The 6,565-nt window shown below is 41.0% G+C and overlaps 1 pseudogene; it reads right to left on the bottom strand.

Moving 5' to 3' along the window:
* Window positions 1–2,232: 2,232 nt before the first annotated feature.
* On the bottom strand, window positions 2,233–3,185 carry LOC109376487 (putative gustatory receptor clone PTE01; annotated as a pseudogene).
* Window positions 3,186–6,565: the final 3,380 nt, after the last annotated feature.

The raw sequence follows: 6,565 nt of genomic DNA, 5'->3' as shown, positions 1-6,565 counted from the left end.
TCCAACATACTCCACAACTGATCACACCACATTGCTCTTAGCAAAATTTTCCTGCACACAAACTGGCATGTGAGAGGATATTGCCTCTGTTGTGATGTTTCTGCAGACCCCACTATGTTCCTTCAGGACATGCAGTCAAGAAAAGAAAGCATGGTTTCTCTTCCATCACCCCAGTTCCTCCATTGACGTCACACCAAGCTGCAACCATTCTGTGCTCAAATTCAACAAAAATCCACCATGACTTCTGATTTATGCTGCTTTAAAGGGGCTCAGCCTATCCCAACGGTATTTTCTTTTATTTTTCTTAAATTAAAGTTTATTGGGGAGACAATGGTTAATAAGGTTACATAGGTTTCTAGTGTACAATTCTATAATACATCATCTACATATCACATTGTGTGTTCACTACCCAGAGTCAGTTCTCCTTCCAAAATGTATTTTCATTGGCTTACTTTGTGTTCACAAATCCTAAAGATTACATAAATGTGCTTGGGGTTTGTTTCAGTTTATTTTTAGTTGATAAAGTGAGTTTGTATGGGAATGATCATACTTGGCAACCATCTACCATCCTCCCCGTGCAGGCCTCCTAGCTCAGAGGACTCTGGATAAAGAATTTAGAGATTGGTTTGTCATTAACTAATATGAAGAAAATGTGACAAAACCAAGATGGCGAAGTAGGAGACACCAGCCTCTGTTCCCCCATGAAGATCAACAACTTGATGGCTAACCATGAACAAAATCAGCTCTGGGAGAGCTCAGGAGTCCACTTCAAAAACTTCAGCAGCTCAGTGGAAAGTAACACCTGAGAAGAACCACACTAAAAGAAAGGAAGAACAGCTTCATTTTGCCTGCATCATCCCATCCCCCAGGCCAGCACTACTCAGCACCAAGAGGGAACTCCCCAGCTAGAAAGGGTTGTTACCCTCATGGAAAAAGGGAGAACAGAGTGAGCAACCAGCTTCCCCAGCCTATCAATGCACCACAGGAAGGACCTGTTTCAGTTTCACCCCACCCAGGGAATGGCAAAGCTTAGACATAAAGACACAGCTAAAAATGAAGAAGAAATGCAGGGACTACAAATATCAGTCACAATAGGATATAGGACTGGATGAAAAATAGACACGGAGACCAATGGTAGAGAATCCAGAGCCCAGAAATCAACCCCTGCAGCTAATAATTGACAAGGGAGACCCTGTTGTTTGCAATCTTGGGAGCTTCCAGGGTGAACTTTCAAACTGACCCCCAAGCACATTGGACAAGGAGAGACTGAAGAAAGAAGCAGATCACTCCAGATTGGCAGGTGGCAGTTTTCATAAGCTAGAGAATTTACATATGAGGCTTGTCTTAGGTGGCTGCAAGACAAGTAGATCTACACACCTGCCCACCAGAATCTTAAAAGGTTATATAAAGACCTTAACTGGATTCAGTCATGTACAACATCCAGATGGTCTCAACAACACATTACTAGCTCAAGGCCATATCCTTGAGCCAGCTTCTAGCTCAGGGTAGACAAGTGAATGCACATTCCAAGGACAGGGGAGGGGATGAGGAGCCTCTGATTCCCCAGGTCCAGCTCATGGGCCAACTGGTAATCACATGTTTGTTTTGTTTGTTTCTTTGTTTTTGTTTTGTTATTTTTTTAGCTGAGCCATCCTGCCACCTGTTGGCAGCTCAGCAGCAGCTCAGCCCAGGCCGGGCATTGAACCGCTGTTGCTCAGAGCTCGCACTCTTGAGCGAGCTCTATAACCAACTGAGCCACTTGGCCAGCCCCGGCAATCACATGTTTTTTATAAAGTCCTCCAATACACCCAATCATCAGTATTTATAACACTCCCCCAGGGGATTGCAATAAAATCCACAATTGAAAACCAGTGAACTGCATCCTCAGAAATTAACTGAATAAATAGATTTGATAGATGCCAAATTTGTATAGAAAATAGAACTATGGAAAAGGATGTAAAGTCTAAGCATATAACAAGACAGTTGTACATTTCACCTGGATACCAGAGCCATTGAGAATATCTCATGCATTCATAACGATGTACCAAGGATTCCAGGATATGTGCTCAATTCAATTAAAGACAAACCAAAACAAGGAAAATTCATATGTGAAGCACAGAGAAGAATGAAAACCATAAGACCAAAAAAGAATGTGATCAGTATTCAGCCTACATGTTTGGTTTTGCTGGATTTTCTAACTACACTCGAAAAAGGATTGCACAGACATTAAGACTAGACTGTTCGTCTGTGGAGCCTCCATAGGGCACTCTTGATGTCCCTGTTCCTCAGGCTGTAAATGAAGGGGTTCAGCATGGGGGTGACTATGGTATACATGATTGAGACCACCACATCCTTCCTGGGGGAAGGCAACAACATTGATCCAAGGTACACCCCAAGGCCTGCTCTGGAAAATAAGCCAACAACTGACAGGTGAGAGCCACAGGTGGCGAAGGCTTTATACTTCCCACCTGATGATGGGGCTCTCAGAACAGAGAAAACGATTCTATAGTAAGAGAAAAAGATTCCTGAGATGGGGATAAAACCAAAGATGGCACCAAAAAAAATACATGACTATGTTTTTGGTGAAGGTATCAGAGCAGGCAAGATGAAGGATTGAGAAGGGTCACAGATAAAATTAAAAATTTTTACATCCTTGAAACAGGTAAATTTTAACATAATAAAACTGTGTAGCTGTGAGTCCAAGAGGCTGATGAAAAATGACACGAAAACTAAGCAGCAGCAGAGATATGGGTTCATGACGACCTGGTAGTGCAGAGGGTGACAAATGGCCACAAACCAATCATAGGCCATCACAGTCAGAAGCATATAATCCGTACATCCAAAAAGGATCAAAAATAACATCTGTGTCAGGCAGCCCCCATAGGAAATGACTCTGCTGGAGTTTGGATGTCCACTATCATCTTTGGGACAGTGGTAGAGATAAAACAAATGTCAGCCAAGGACAGGTGGGAGAGGAAGAAGTACATGGGCGTGTGGAGGTGGGAGTCTGAGCTGACAGCCTAGCTAATGAGCAGGTTCCCCAATATGGCAACCAGGTATATGGACAGGCAGAACCCAAAGAACAAAGGCTGCAGTTCTGGGTCATCTGAGAGCCTCAGGAGGAAGAATTTGGGGACATGTGTTAGATTTTGTGGTTCTATGTAGCTTAGACACCTTTTGAAAAAGAAAAGAAGGTTGGGGGGAAAAAAAGAAGGTTGGAATAAATAGGCACACAATATTTTGTTCGTATTTTGGATTCAAGCAATTCACTTGTGAGGTCATACACCCCAGTACCTTTAGCAATATTTCTCAGTATGACACAATCTATCTTCTTAGAACTGTTTCCTTATTGATTTCTGTGTTATTTACTTCTTTGTACACACACCTACTTTAGTGAAGCTCAGTTGAAGAGTATCAGAGGAAGATCATTAGCGAGAACAAATCCATGATCATGGGAAAACATAGCATACTTCTTTAAGAAAAAATATAGAATAAGGTATTTTTATTTATAGATTACTCCCCTTTTATAAGGAAAAAAATATAATTCTAACTTAAAGGAATTAAAAGGTAGGGCAGCTGCGTGGCTCAGTTGGTTAGAGGGCATGCTCTTAACAACAGTTGCCAGTTCAATTCCTGCATGGGATGGTGGGCTGCACCCCCCCCTAACTAAACTGAAAACATTGACGGACTTGGAGCTGAGCTGTGCCCTCCACAACTAGATTGAAACAAATATGAAGCTGAATAATATTGTGTCCAACTATAATTATATATATATATATCACTTTGTGAGGGGTAAAATGTATAACTATTACATTGTTTTGTACACCTGAAACTAATAATTTAAAAAAAAAGACCCAAACTGAGTGGCATGTTGGTTATGTTGGTTAAGAGTTGGCTTGGGACACTGCTATGAGCAGCAGGGCCCCGGTTCAGATCCCACATTAGGGCCAGTGACACTGCACCCTCTACAGCTAAGATGAACAACAGCTCAACCTGCAGCTGGGCTGCCATGAGTTGCCAGCGGCGGCATAGGTTGCAGTGGGACTAGAGTGGGCTGCCATGAGCTGCCGTGAGTGTCCGTCCAATGACCGTAAAGCAACTGCCTCACACGGGAAGAGTGCAATGATAATATCAACATGGGCCAGTGAAGTGACATCCTCCACAACTACACTGAAGAACATAAGGACAGCAACTTGTCTGTTCCCTTCCCCCAATGCCTCAATAAAATCTTAAAAAAAAAAAAGACCCTGAATGAAAAAAAAAAACCAAAAAACTTGACTTGGAGCTGATGGGTCCTGGAAAAAACACAGTTAACCAATAAAAATTTTTTAAAAAAGAAATTAAGTAGATAAATATACCTTATTTTATTCCAATACAATGCTAGGTATTCCCCTCATTTAGTATATCTGAAACAGGGCCGGCCGAGCGGCGCAATGGTTAAGAACTGGCTTGGGACGCCAGAGGGCCCCGGTTTGGATCCCACATATGAGGGCCAGTGACACTGCCCTCTACAGCTAAGATGCTGAACAACAGCTCAACCTGGAGCTGGGCTGCCGTGAGTCACCGGTGACGGCGTAGGGGGCAGCCCCTGTGGCAGTGAGTTGCCATGGGCTACCGTATGTAGCCAGCAGCTGCAGTGAGCGGCCGTCCAGAAGCCGGCAACTGATCTGCCTCGCCCAGGAAGAGTGCAATGTTGGTGCCAACTTGGGCCAGTGAAGCAACGTCCTCCACAACTAGACTGAAGAACAAAAGGACAGCAACTTGTCTGTTCCCCTTCCCCCAATTCCCCAGTGTTGTTCCCACCCCCCAATTCCCCAATAAAAATCTTTTAAAAAAAAGAATATCTGAAACATTCTGTAAAAGGCAGGACTGTGTAATATAAATTCTAAATTAACTTAAATATTCATAATCAGAAAATATTTTTATGTGATACTTATCTTCATGAGTTTTATCATTCTTTGGTTTTCTGTCTTTCCTTCTTCATGAAAATAAGTGATTACTCAAATATGAGAGTCATTGAACTTAAAAAGTGATTTAGTATATAATTCTTATCATTTTCTTTGGTGGACTTCAGGTTTTGTTGTATATGGTTTAGTTATGTGCACATGATCATACAGCATCAATGATTACAAAGATGGCATTAGTGCAGAGAATCTGTTCATGATTTAACAATAATGAAATTTAAGAAACACTCTTGAAAGTTTTTATTTCATTCAGTGTTATTTTTATCAATCTCATACAATCATAAAATGTCTGTTGTGCAGAACTGCTCTTTGCTTTTTTAGACTCTGTTCTATAATGGCCTGATAATACTACTTCATTGTTTTTCTTTTATTTCACCTTTATTGAAGTATGATTGATAAATAAAAATTATATACATGGTAGAACATGAAGGTTTTTTTAGGTGTACAACATGATGATTTAATGCATATATACATTGTGAAATGATCACCATAATCAAGTTAATTAACACATCCATCACTTTACATAGTTGCCGTGTGTGTGTGTGTGTGTGTGTGTGTGTGTGTGGTGAGAAGACTTACTATCTACTCTCTTAGCAGATTTCAACTATAAAAAACAGTGTTCTTAACTATAGACTCCATGCTGTACATTACATCCCCCAGATGTATTAGTCTTGTAACTGGAAGTTGGTACTCTAACCAACATCTCCCCTTTCCCCCAACCTCCAGCCCCCTACAACTATAGTTGTATTCTCTGGTTCTATGAGTTAGATTTTCTTAGATTCCACATATAAGTAAGATAATACTTTGTCTTTTTGTGCCTGGCTTTTTTTCAGTAAGCATAATGTTCTTGAATTGCACCTATGTTGTTGCAACTGGCAGGATTTCTTTTCTCAGGCTGAATAGTATTCTGTTATTTATACGACAATTAAGTTCGCGAAATTTGTTGCAACAATGATGCTAACCTGTTTTGATACAAATTCAATTTGTACCAACTGGACAAACAGTTAATCAAGTTTACTATTTGAAAGTGCTGAAATGGCTGCGTGAAAAAGTTAGACAACCTGAACTTTTCGCCAAAAATTCATCACAACAATACACGGCACTGTCTTTGAGGGAGTTTATAGCCAGTAAACAAATAACTAGAACACTTTCTCTACTCACCTTATCTGGCCCCAATTGTTGCCTTACAGCTTCATACTCAACAGCCCCACCCACACTAACGAGGTAACAAGGAAGTGTCTCGGAAAGCTGAGACCCGGCGGAATGGTGCTGGTTACCTTCTTTAGTTCAAGGCCATGGCAACAGCTGCACCATCCTAGGGGTTGTGTGTGTGGGACTATGAAGGTGTTGGAATACAGTGGGGCTGGTTGATGGAAACTAGCCTTAAGGCACTTATCACATGGACTTTAGAAAAAACAATTCTCACTCCTTTGAAGTTTCTTTTTTTGTTTTTGTTTTTTTAGTTGTTTTTTTTGTTTGTTTGTCTGGTTTTTTTTGTTTGTTTTTAAATTATTTTATTGATAGTTTCAGGTGTACAGAACAATGCAATAGTTATCCTTTTCACCCTCACAAAGTAACAACCCCCCTCCCCCCATCCACTG

This window comes from Hipposideros armiger, unplaced genomic scaffold, assembly GCF_001890085.2.
Source record: "Hipposideros armiger isolate ML-2016 unplaced genomic scaffold, ASM189008v1 scaffold_1138, whole genome shotgun sequence".
Classification (NCBI taxonomy): Eukaryota; Metazoa; Chordata; class Mammalia; order Chiroptera; family Hipposideridae; genus Hipposideros; species Hipposideros armiger.
Note: the sequence above shows the minus strand (reverse complement) of the source record. Positions and strands in the feature narration are given on the sequence as shown.